This window comes from Leiobunum rupestre, chromosome 11, assembly GCF_980474605.1.
Source record: "Leiobunum rupestre chromosome 11, qqLeiRupe1.1.hap1, whole genome shotgun sequence".
NCBI lineage: Eukaryota > Metazoa > Arthropoda > Arachnida > Opiliones > Sclerosomatidae > Leiobunum > Leiobunum rupestre.
In genome coordinates, this window is record NC_143394.1 from 37,300,319 (window position 1) to 37,313,188 (window position 12,870).

Here is a 12,870-nt window from a genome sequence, read left to right on the forward strand (position 1 = left end):
CTGGCGTTTTTGGGCCCCAGATAAAAACTTTCGGGTGCTCATATTTTAAAACTTAATTTAAAACCTATTCTAAACGAAGCTTGTAATAGCTTAGTAGTCTCGAAAAGACTGTTTGGATAAAGCAGAGCTATAGTATATGTAAACATAATAGCAAATTAGGTTTCAAAAAGGCAGTGGGAAAATTAAGCTACAAATAGCTTATTAGCCTTGAAAAAGGCTGTTTGGAAAATTAAGCTACAATAGCTTATTAGCCTTGAAAAAGGCGGTTTGGAAAATTAAGCTACAATAGCTTATTAGCCTTGAAAAAGGCTGTTTGGAAAATTAAGCTACAATAGCTTATTAGCCTTGAAAAAGGCTGTTTGGAAAATTAAGCTACAAATAGCTTATTAGCCTTGAAAGGGCTGTTTGGAAAATTAAGCTACAAATAGCTTATTAGCTTTGAAAAAGGCTGTTGAAAAATCAACTATTAAATTTAGTTAAATTCTGGCCAAAAGAGACTCGAAATTGAAAACTATCTTGCTCAGGAGACAAAAACGAAATGACGATTGACGAAACGCGAGGCCCTAATCACTGACGGACCCCGTTCGATGGTCACTGAAATCAGGTGAGGTAAAAAGGGGAAACCCAAATTCCTCAATATTTGAAAGAATAACCCCTTCCTATCAAAGCAATAGGCTTGGGCCATGGACTAATTAATGTATACACAGGGACGGTCCGCACAACGCTACTCTCTCATAAAATCGGCGACTAAGTCTTGTTAATGCTGTTCCCTCTTTTCCTCCCCCCTTAAGCAAAGTTAGCCGAGTCAAAACGTCATCAAACGGAAAAACGATGCTGCCCTCTATCTGCAAGTCTTGGAGTCTATCGATGTTGGCGTCTGCTTATGATTTGAAAAACATTTAAGTAGTTTTACAAATTAATTATGAGGAAAAAGCTGTGTGTTTACCCTTCGTGTAAAAGTGATTCGAAGTATTGTCATAAAGAACACACGAAAGATTTCTTTATACCTTTCCTGTTCATCTTTTTCTAAGCCTTGTCCAAAAAAATCTTTGATTTACCATTATCGGAATCACTTAAATCCACTTTTTTAATTTTCTTTTTGTCTGGAGAAATTGAGAATAACGTCTCGAATGTATGGGCCGAAAAATTAATATCAATCAATTTAATTGTTAATATAAATGAATTCATTTACCAAACGCACGTGGAGCTTACAACATCGCCGGCAAGGCGACTGCTTTTTTTTTTGTTCCCTTAAACCTTTCCTCCCGTTTCCATCCCCCTTGACTCAGTTTGTCGTTAGTTCGCACAATCGCCGCTCGAGGGCACATTTAGCAATCGCTAGCCGCTAAATTTCCTATGCGGACCGTCCCTGTGTATACATTAATTAGTCCATGCTTGGGCTTTACCTCTGCTGGGACGAGAAAGAGAGAAATCCAGTTTTGGCAATCCCCCCTCCGGTCCTCTTAACTGACGTCGTCAAATTCCAAGAAACTAAATGTCTTTGTTGTGTGTATTGTAGCATCTCACTGACACTGAGGCAAAAAGTCAGTCAATTCAAAAGAAAAAGTTTTTTCAAGAGGAAAATCTATAATCACGGACAGCGTTGCCAACCGTACTCTAATTATAGTACATTTCGATAAAATTAACTTTCGATTTTTTCGTTTCCAATCTGTTATCTTACTCTCAGTAAGCTAAAATTGGAAATATCAAATCTTATTTTACCAACTAGTAACTAAAAATATTGAGGGTTATAATAGGCACCGTTTCAAAAATTTAGAGGCCCCCAAAGTAAGCCTACACTTTTTCAACGTAGGCACGTGCCTACTTGTGCCTATTGCTGGCGGGGAGCCTGCTAGACGGTAGTCCGTCAGAGAATGTGACAATCAAACGTTTTTGGTTCATAGGGGTGGACGCATTTACTAAAATTACTTCGGAAAATATTTTGTGAAAAGCAAATGATAAAAGTTTTCTACTTTTATTTTTTTCGAACCCTCTTGGTGCCCCTTGTAGGCTTGGGCACCTTCAACTGTATGTACCGGCCGGTCTGTACGTGCAAGAATTGATCAATTTATATATAGGCCTCTATACAAATTGATCAATTCTCACTGCGGGACTCGAACCCGCACATCCCAACGCCCAGCTCTCAACTTCCATGGCCATGGGTCGTCTAACAATCAGAATGTAAAACTTCTAGTCTTTAATAATTTCTAATTTGTTTTAGCCAAACGCGATTGGCTCATTGGCTGGCTGTTGCTATGACGTCACCAAGTCAAAAAAAATTATTGGAAAAACAGCGTCCAGAGTAGGGATAACGTGAAGTAGATAAAAGAAGAAAATGAACATTATTAGAAAGGTAAATCGCCTAAAATATTTACTAAACAACATTTGGGAATTTTGTTTATTGTTTTAGGTGTATTATTTGTCAAGGATTACAGAAATGCCAAAAGTTTTAAGCGCAATTTATTATTTAGAAAGATATGATAAATATAAAATTGTTACTTACCGCCAATTTTAATGTGGGGTGGCGGAGTGGTTAGCACTTTCGCCTCGCAACAAGAGGAGCCAGGTTCGATCCCAACTTGTGGCACTGGGTGAAAACTCGGAACAACTCCTTCTGCGTTGAGTTTGCAAGTTATCTCTCCACTGGTTTAAGGGGTTTTCCCCCGAGGTCTTCGGTTTCCCCTTCCATAAAAACTTGTCTAGGTTAACGGTAATAGTTAGTGTAGGGAGCTGTTGGCTCGATCAAGTGGCATGCAGGGCTTGCCACCACCCTCCTACGCATTGTAACCCGGCCACCTGAATTAAGGGCTTCAAAAGTCGCATGATGACTTAGGCCTAAGGTGGTGCCTTGGGTATAAGCCTAGCTGATTATTATTATTATTATCTCGGAAAATACATAATATTTCGACATTTTTGTACGTATTGGGTGAGGTAGGACCGATGAAGAATTAGATTTAACGGCAAGATACTACTAAATTTAAAAAAGTGCTAAGTGAAATGTTTTTTTTTACGGCGAATTCAATTTGTTTTTTTTGTTATTATTTTTCTAATTGTTAATTAGTGGTCAAGGAATCTAAAAAAATAAAATTATTTTGCGGAAACATGTTTTTACAAGAAAAAAAAGAAGCCAACAAATTGGAATCTTGAAAAAATGGGCTTTTTAATGGTATGCATTATACAAAGCTTTTGGGTAAAGTAGGACTGATGAAGGATAAAATTAGAAAATGTGAAAAATGGGCATTTTTCTTTGGGCGCAGTTCCTAACTAAAAGTGAAACTGAACTCGTATTGGCGCCTTACGGCGCCGCGCACTCGCTACGATCGAGCGCTGGGGGCGCGCGGCGCCACCGCAGCCCCATTCTTGCTAATCAAGCTGTGCCATCTATAACGAAACCTAGAGGACAGTACCTAGTATAGTCTCTTGTGGTGCGAATTAAACAAGGGATAGCGACTGAGAGATGAATAGATCTCACACGAAGGAGTTTTCTCTCCTTCTATTAACTCCACATACGGAATTGAAAAAAAAAACACATTCCTAACTCACCCAATACGTACAAAAATGTCGAAATATTATGTATTTTCCGAGGTAAATATTGGGGGTAAGTAACAATTTTATATTTATCATATCTTTCTAAATAATAAATTGAGCTTAAAACTTTTGGAATTTCTGTAATCCTTGACAAATAATACACCTAAAAAAATAAACAAAAACCAAAAAAAAACAAAAGGTGCTTTCTTAAAAATAGCCCAACAGGGGAAACCATAAAAATTACCAATTAATATAGATATTTTGGATATTTAGTGTGAATTCGCACGGTGTAAGAAGTTACGTAATATGAGCTCGGCTAAGCCTTTGTCATCGGCCTATCTATGAAAAGTTGAAAACCAATAGTTTCCCAGTAAGTAAACAAGATGGAATTTTATAATGATATGTTTGTATCAAATAAAATTATTTTAGGTGACTATATATAGTGTTATAGCCCGTTTCATTACGATACTTTTTCCTGAATGCTTCGAAGGTACTCAAATGTCATTGCGGGGTGATTTAACTGAATTTTGGTCATACAGGTACATGTTTCACCTTTGCTTGCATCTTGTGAAATGGCCTACAATTGAAATTAAAGCACCGCTACTTCCAAAGTTTTTAATGACAATAATTACCACAAAGCAGCCAATCAGTTACTTAAAAAATTTAATTTAGAAAATATCAATGACTCGATAAGAAAAGAAACTGGTTAACCTTAAAATGAGATTAGTTTTAAATTTGTTAGACTTGGTGGTTATCAAGAAATAAAATGGTCATGTGGTTGTGCAAGATAAAACTAAGGATGATAAAATTGGAGAATAAGTAGATAAGTCCATTATGAAAAGGGATAAAAAAAGCTAAACCCTATAGCTTTTTTTTTTTATCCCTTTTCATAATGGACCAATCTACTTATTCGCTAATTTTATCATCCTTGTGCATTGCAGTCCATAGGTGGTTCCTTTTTTAACAAGATAAAACTAGACATCCACCGGCTTTATCAGAAAGTATATAATAGAATAAAACTGACAAATTAGAACCATCCAACTTATATTCTCAATAAATTGTAGATATTTGAGCAGTCTGGTCTTTTGGCTTTTCCAATTCCTGAAGATTGTATGGAATGTTCGTAATTAATATTATCGCGGCACTGGTAACCCTTTTTCTGTTGACAGTTGGTCGCTACTAGTACGTATTACGGTTGATGGTATATTCTCGTAAAATAATAATAATAATAATAATAATAATCAGCTAGGCTAAGACCCAAGGCACCACCTTAGGCCTAAGTCATCAAGCAACTTTTGAAGCCATTAATTCAGGTGGCCGGGTTACAATGCGTAGGAGGGTGGTGGCCAGCCCTTCAAGCCAACAGCTCCCTACACTAACTATTACCGTTAACCTCGACAAGTTTTTATGGAAGGGGAAACCGAAGAGCTCGGGGGGGAAACCCCTTACACAAGCGGGGAGAGAACTTGCAAACTCAACGAAAGAAGGAGTTGTTCCGAGTTTTCACCCAGTGCCACAAGCTGGGTTCGAACCCGGCTCCTCTTGTTGCGAGGCGAAAGTGCTAACCACTGGAGAACTGTTCTTTGATTTGAATGAAAACTTAATGATTTTTCGAGGTAATAGAAATCAATGTTAAGAAATTTATATGGCTGACCAAGAATTTGGTGTACCAAAATGATTTTACAATATATTAATCTGATCAATTATCAAATAATTTGTTTCTACATATCTCTCGATAACACGGCTTCAATTCAAGTAAATTTAGTATATTGGTTTATAAATCTTGCACAAAGCAAATACTCTTTTTCTAAGAAGGAAATCGACACAACCCTTAAATGCTTCAATTAAAATCTGATAACTTATCCTCACCACGGTCAACTTAGATGCGCTTGAGAGTTTAACAAGACCAAGAATAATTTCATAATTTTTTGGGAAAGTAGTAATAGTTCTTTTTATAAAATAACATAACCTTGGCCATCTTGTTGAAATGTTGCCTCACCGCTTCAGCTGTGGATCCATTTTCTTTCCCACTAAAGAGCTTATAAGAACTCATTCTTAGGCATTGGCTGAACTATTCCAGGGCAACTATTGGTTTTCATTTCTATAGAGGATTAAATTTGACATCAGAGGTCAAACCAGCTAGATTAATATGAATTTCAATCGATAGTTTGCTTCGGTGAAGGTGGGATTTAGTTAACCTTTATATATATATATTATCATACAATGACCCACCTAAAAGCCCGCAACATTAGACAATGTCTCATTGGTTGATGTAGAATGTCGCCACCCTAGGGTTCATTCTGGTTAAGATTAAAGGTCAATGAACTCAAAGGTCATGGTAAGGACTTGTTAACAAATTAATAGCGTTTTCCATTGGAAACCTCCGAGTGTGATCCGGATTTGTTGAATGACGTCACTGCTCTCTGTAGGAGGCGCTCGGAGGATTCGTCCTGGTAGCTCCCAATGAAATACGAAACGTTTTCGGAGCACTCTTTTGTTTCCCTCCGACTTGAGTTGGGGCAGCTGGAGCACTCCGGGAGGAGTTACTTGGTCAATGGAAGACGATTCTCCCTCTCGGAGTTGCCCCTTTTTTTCCCAATGGAATATGATTTTGATTTTGGAGCACTCCGGGAGTGCTCGGAGGTTCCCAATGGAAAACGCTATAAGAGATTAATATACTATTTCTAACAACAAAGAATGTGTGAGGCAGTTACTTCCACGGCTAGACAAGCTCTACAAATTGGGTCATCATTGACACCAATAAGATTTAGGTGTCTGTTAAAGTTGGCAATGGCCTGTTAGTAGGCCAGTTACCAATCTTATATTAGTCTTAGAGAGCGAGAGTAACTCTTTTTTTTTCTCTCTGCCTGGCCCGCCTTTGACCATCCATCTCAAGCCAAAGCTTGAGTTGACGATTCGACATATACTTGGAGACCAGGCCACGGGGGATGGGTAGAGCAGGTTCAGGACCACTAAACCCAGCTCTTGGACCCTCCCGGGCCAAGGCGTCAGCTTTCTCGTTCCCATAATGCCCTTTGTGACCAGGTAACCAAAAAAGTTGAACCTTATTGTACATCCCAAGATCAGAAAGAAGATCTAAGCAGCTAAGAACCAGTTTAGAAGTGATACTATGCTGGTTAAGAGGTTTAAGACCGGCCTGACTATCCCTGTAGATTTGGATAACCTTCCCACGATGCTTCTTTTCCACACAATAATTGGCACAGATAGCAGAGATTTCTGCTTGGAAAATTGAAGCGTACCAGAATTGGTCTTTGACCCATCGGTAAAACAGACCACCTCACCTCTGCCTCTGTGCGGCTTGGGAAGTTAACCTCAAAAGGGCTTGCTAAAGTGTAATTTAGCAGCGGAGATGTCGGAACCTATCTTAAGTTCGGGTAAAAGACTAGAAATATCATGATAGACTTTGGTGTGACCATTTACTCAATTATTAGCCTTCCACCAACCATTTAGGTTAAGCCTATAGGCACCAAAAGAAGCAGCTTCCTCTATAAAAAGATGCAGAGGAAGAATGTTCTCATAGTTCCAGTAATGCCAATACAGGCTAACCCAGCAGAGTACCACTGGTTGGAACTTCGTGAACATTTTTATTGTGAAAAAATAGAAAAACCCAGCGTAGATATAGACAATTCTGACACCATGTATCGTGATTGCTCGCTTTCAGTGTCCTTATAATCACGGTTATACTATTCTATAGTTGTAATAATTACAAGAAGCTTTAAGACTTGTTTTATTAACTGTGTCTCGGCGGCTGACGCGTTGGCCCTTGCTCGCGCAGAGTCAGTTGTTACAAATTATCTGAACAGCGTCGCCATCAATTTGGGAATCTTAGTACCATGAGCTTAGGAAATATAGCGCTATCTGCCGTCCTATCCATGAAAAAACATGATAAAAATTGTTTCATGGCAATGAACAGACAAATTGAATTATTGTAAAATTCTAATAATATAATAATAATGATAAAATATAATTTTAATGTAATATATGATATTAATTAAATAGTCATTATTAGCTTTTTTTTTATAATTTTCATAAATAAATAAAAAGAACAGTTTCATTAGGTGTTAACCTTGGGCACCTTCAACTGTATGTACTGTCCGGTCTGTACGTGCAAGAATTGATCAATTTATATATAGGCCTCTATACAAATTGATCATTTCTCACTGCGGGACTCGAACCCGCACATCCCAAGGTAGCTAAGCCCCGAAGGACTTAGCGAACGCCCAGCTCTCACGGCCATGGGTCGTCTAACAATCAGAATTTAAAACTTCTAGTCTTTAATAATTTCTAATTTGTTTTAGCCAAACGCGATTGGTTCATTGGCTGACTGTTGCTATGACGTCACCAAGTCAAAAAAGAATTATTGGAAAAACGGTGCCCAGAGTATGGATAACGTGAAGTAGATAAATGAAGATAAAAAACATTATTAGAAAGGTAAATCGCCTAAAATATTTACTAAACAACATTTATAACCATAAAAATTACCAATTAATATAGATATTTTGGATATTTAGTGTGAATTCGCACGGTGTAAAAAGTTACGTAATATGAGCTCGGCTAAGCCTTTGTCATCGGCCTATCTATGAAAAGTTGAAAACCAATAGTTTCCCAGTAAGTAAACAAGATGGAATTTTATAATGATATGTTTGTATCAAATAAAATTATTTTAGGTGACTATATATAGTGTTATAGCCCGTTTCATTACGATACTTTTTCCTGAATGCTTCGAAGGTACTCAAATGTCATTGCGGGGTGATTTAACTGAATTTTGGTCATACAGGTACATGTTTCACCTTTGCTTGCATCTTGTGAAATGGCCTACAATTGAAATTAAAGCACCGCTACTTCCAAAGTTTTTAATGACAATAATTACCACAAAGCAGCCAATCAGTTACTTAAAAAATTTAATTTAGAAAATATCAATGACTCGATAAGAAAAGAAACTGGTTAACCTTAAAATGAGATTAGTTTTAAATTTGTTAGACTTGGTGGTTATCAAGAAATAAAATGGTCATGTGGTTGTGCAAGATAAAACTAAGGATGATAAAATTGGAGAATAAGTAGATAAGTCCATTATGAAAAGGGATAAAAAAAGCTAAACCCTATAGCTTTTTTTTTTATCCCTTTTCATAATGGACCAATCTACTTATTCGCTAATTTTATCATCCTTGTGCATTGCAGTCCATAGGTGGTTCCTTTTTTAACAAGATAAAACTAGACATCCACCGGCTTTATCAGAAAGTATATAATAGAATAAAACTGACAAATTAGAACCATCCAACTTATATTCTCAATAAATTGTAGATATTTGAGCAGTCTGGTCTTTTGGCTTTTCCAATTCCTGAAGATTGTATGGAATGTTCGTAATTAATATTATCGCGGCACTGGTAACCCTTTTTCTGTTGACAGTTGGTCGCTACTAGTACGTATTACGGTTGATGGTATATTCTCGTAAAATAATAATAATAATAATAATAATAATCAGCTAGGCTAAGACCCAAGGCACCACCTTAGGCCTAAGTCATCAAGCAACTTTTGAAGCCATTAATTCAGGTGGCCGGGTTACAATGCGTAGGAGGGTGGTGGCCAGCCCTTCAAGCCAACAGCTCCCTACACTAACTATTACCGTTAACCTCGACAAGTTTTTATGGAAGGGGAAACCGAAGAGCTCGGGGGGGAAACCCCTTACACAAGCGGGGAGAGAACTTGCAAACTCAACGAAAGAAGGAGTTGTTCCGAGTTTTCACCCAGTGCCACAAGCTGGGTTCGAACCCGGCTCCTCTTGTTGCGAGGCGAAAGTGCTAACCACTGGAGAACTGTTCTTTGATTTGAATGAAAACTTAATGATTTTTCGAGGTAATAGAAATCAATGTTAAGAAATTTATATGGCTGACCAAGAATTTGGTGTACCAAAATGATTTTACAATATATTAATCTGATCAATTATCAAATAATTTGTTTCTACATATCTCTCGATAACACGGCTTCAATTCAAGTAAATTTAGTATATTGGTTTATAAATCTTGCACAAAGCAAATACTCTTTTTCTAAGAAGGAAATCGACACAACCCTTAAATGCTTCAATTAAAATCTGATAACTTATCCTCACCACGGTCAACTTAGATGCGCTTGAGAGTTTAACAAGACCAAGAATAATTTCATAATTTTTTGGGAAAGTAGTAATAGTTCTTTTTATAAAATAACATAACCTTGGCCATCTTGTTGAAATGTTGCCTCACCGCTTCAGCTGTGGATCCATTTTCTTTCCCACTAAAGAGCTTATAAGAACTCATTCTTAGGCATTGGCTGAACTATTCCAGGGCAACTATTGGTTTTCATTTCTATAGAGGATTAAATTTGACATCAGAGGTCAAACCAGCTAGATTAATATGAATTTCAATCGATAGTTTGCTTCGGTGAAGGTGGGATTTAGTTAACCTTTATATATATATATTATCATACAATGACCCACCTAAAAGCCCGCAACATTAGACAATGTCTCATTGGTTGATGTAGAATGTCGCCACCCTAGGGTTCATTCTGGTTAAGATTAAAGGTCAATGAACTCAAAGGTCATGGTAAGGACTTGTTAACAAATTAATAGCGTTTTCCATTGGAAACCTCCGAGTGTGATCCGGATTTGTTGAATGACGTCACTGCTCTCTGTAGGAGGCGCTCGGAGGATTCGTCCTGGTAGCTCCCAATGAAATACGAAACGTTTTCGGAGCACTCTTTTGTTTCCCTCCGACTTGAGTTGGGGCAGCTGGAGCACTCCGGGAGGAGTTACTTGGTCAATGGAAGACGATTCTCCCTCTCGGAGTTGCCCCTTTTTTTCCCAATGGAATATGATTTTGATTTTGGAGCACTCCGGGAGTGCTCGGAGGTTCCCAATGGAAAACGCTATAAGAGATTAATATACTATTTCTAACAACAAAGAATGTGTGAGGCAGTTACTTCCACGGCTAGACAAGCTCTACAAATTGGGTCATCATTGACACCAATAAGATTTAGGTGTCTGTTAAAGTTGGCAATGGCCTGTTAGTAGGCCAGTTACCAATCTTATATTAGTCTTAGAGAGCGAGAGTAACTCTTTTTTTTTCTCTCTGCCTGGCCCGCCTTTGACCATCCATCTCAAGCCAAAGCTTGAGTTGACGATTCGACATATACTTGGAGACCAGGCCACGGGGGATGGGTAGAGCAGGTTCAGGACCACTAAACCCAGCTCTTGGACCCTCCCGGGCCAAGGCGTCAGCTTTCTCGTTCCCATAATGCCCTTTGTGACCAGGTAACCAAAAAAGTTGAACCTTATTGTACATCCCAAGATCAGAAAGAAGATCTAAGCAGCTAAGAACCAGTTTAGAAGTGATACTATGCTGGTTAAGAGGTTTAAGACCGGCCTGACTATCCCTGTAGATTTGGATAACCTTCCCACGATGCTTCTTTTCCACACAATAATTGGCACAGATAGCAGAGATTTCTGCTTGGAAAATTGAAGCGTACCAGAATTGGTCTTTGACCCATCGGTAAAACAGACCACCTCACCTCTGCCTCTGTGCGGCTTGGGAAGTTAACCTCAAAAGGGCTTGCTAAAGTGTAATTTAGCAGCGGAGATGTCGGAACCTATCTTAAGTTCGGGTAAAAGACTAGAAATATCATGATAGACTTTGGTGTGACCATTTACTCAATTATTAGCCTTCCACCAACCATTTAGGTTAAGCCTATAGGCACCAAAAGAAGCAGCTTCCTCTATAAAAAGATGCAGAGGAAGAATGTTCTCATAGTTCCAGTAATGCCAATACAGGCTAACCCAGCAGAGTACCACTGGTTGGAACTTCGTGAACATTTTTATTGTGAAAAAATAGAAAAACCCAGCGTAGATATAGACAATTCTGACACCATGTATCGTGATTGCTCGCTTTCAGTGTCCTTATAATCACGGTTATACTATTCTATAGTTGTAATAATTACAAGAAGCTTTAAGACTTGTTTTATTAACTGTGTCTCGGCGGCTGACGCGTTGGCCCTTGCTCGCGCAGAGTCAGCTGTTACAAATTATCTGAACAGCGTCGCCATCTATTTGGGAATCTTAGTACCATGAGCTTTGGAAATATAGCGCTATCTGCCGTCCTATCCATGAAAAAACATGATAAAAATTGTTTCATGGCAATGAACAGACAAATTGAATTATTGTAAAATTCTAATAATATAATAATAATGATAAAATATAATTTTAATGTAATATATGATATTAATTAAATAGTCATTATTAGCTTTTTTTTTTATAATTTTCATAAATAAATAAAAAGAACAGTTTCATTAGGTGTTAACCTTGGGCACCTTCAACTGTATGTACTGGCCGGTCTGTACGTGCAAGAATTGATCAATTTATATATAGGCCTCTATACAAATTGATCATTTCTCACTGCGGGACTCGAACCCGCACATCCCAAGGTAGCTAAGCCCCGAAGGACTTAGCGAACGCCCAGCTCTCACGGCCATGGGTCGTCTAACAATCAGAATTTAAAACTTCTAGTCTTTAATAATTTCTAATTTGTTTTAGCCAAACGCGATTGGTTCATTGGCTGACTGTTGCTATGACGTCACCAAGTCAAAAAAGAATTATTGGAAAAACGGTGCCCAGAGTATGGATAACGTGAAGTAGATAAATGAAGATAAAAAACATTATTAGAAAGGTAAATCGCCTAAAATATTTACTAAACAACATTTATAACCATAAAAATTACCAATTAATATAGATATTTTGGATATTTAGTGTGAATTCGCACGGTGTAAAAAGTTACGTAATATGAGCTCGGCTAAGCCTTTGTCATCGGCCTATCTATGAAAAGTTGAAAACCAATAGTTTCCCAGTAAGTAAACAAGATGGAATTTTATAATGATATGTTTGTATCAAATAAAATTATTTTAGGTGACTATATATAGTGTTATAGCCCGTTTCATTACGATACTTTTTCCTGAATGCTTCGAAGGTACTCAAATGTCATTGCGGGGTGATTTAACTGAATTTTGGTCATACAGGTACATGTTTCACCTTTGCTTGCATCTTGTGAAATGGCCTACAATTGAAATTAAAGCACCGCTACTTCCAAAGTTTTTAATGACAATAATTACCACAAAGCAGCCAATCAGTTACTTAAAAAATTTAATTTAGAAAATATCAATGACTCGATAAGAAAAGAAACTGGTTAACCTTAAAATGAGATTAGTTTTAAATTTGTTAGACTTGGTGGTTATCAAGAAATAAAATGGTCATGTGGTTGTGCAAGATAAAACTAAGGATGATAAAATTGGCGAATAAGTAGA

The 12,870-nt window shown here is 37.6% G+C and overlaps 1 long non-coding RNA gene across 5 annotated transcripts; it reads left to right on the forward strand.

Moving 5' to 3' along the window:
* The first annotated feature begins 2,292 nt into the window (after positions 1-2,292).
* LOC149922453 (uncharacterized) lies at positions 2,293-12,608 on the forward strand. Of its 5 annotated transcripts, XR_016477245.1 has the most exons (9): positions 2,293-2,353; positions 3,802-3,898; positions 3,958-4,067; positions 7,848-7,980; positions 8,044-8,157; positions 8,217-8,326; positions 12,107-12,239; positions 12,303-12,416; positions 12,476-12,608. It is a non-coding gene; the product is annotated as an uncharacterized LOC149922453 (long non-coding RNA). The 5 variants fall into 5 exon arrangements; XR_016477243.1 differs by lacking the exon at positions 3,958-4,067; XR_016477246.1 differs by lacking the exon at positions 3,958-4,067 and having other exon boundaries at positions 12,320-12,416.
* The last annotated feature ends 262 nt before the right edge of the window (positions 12,609-12,870 follow it).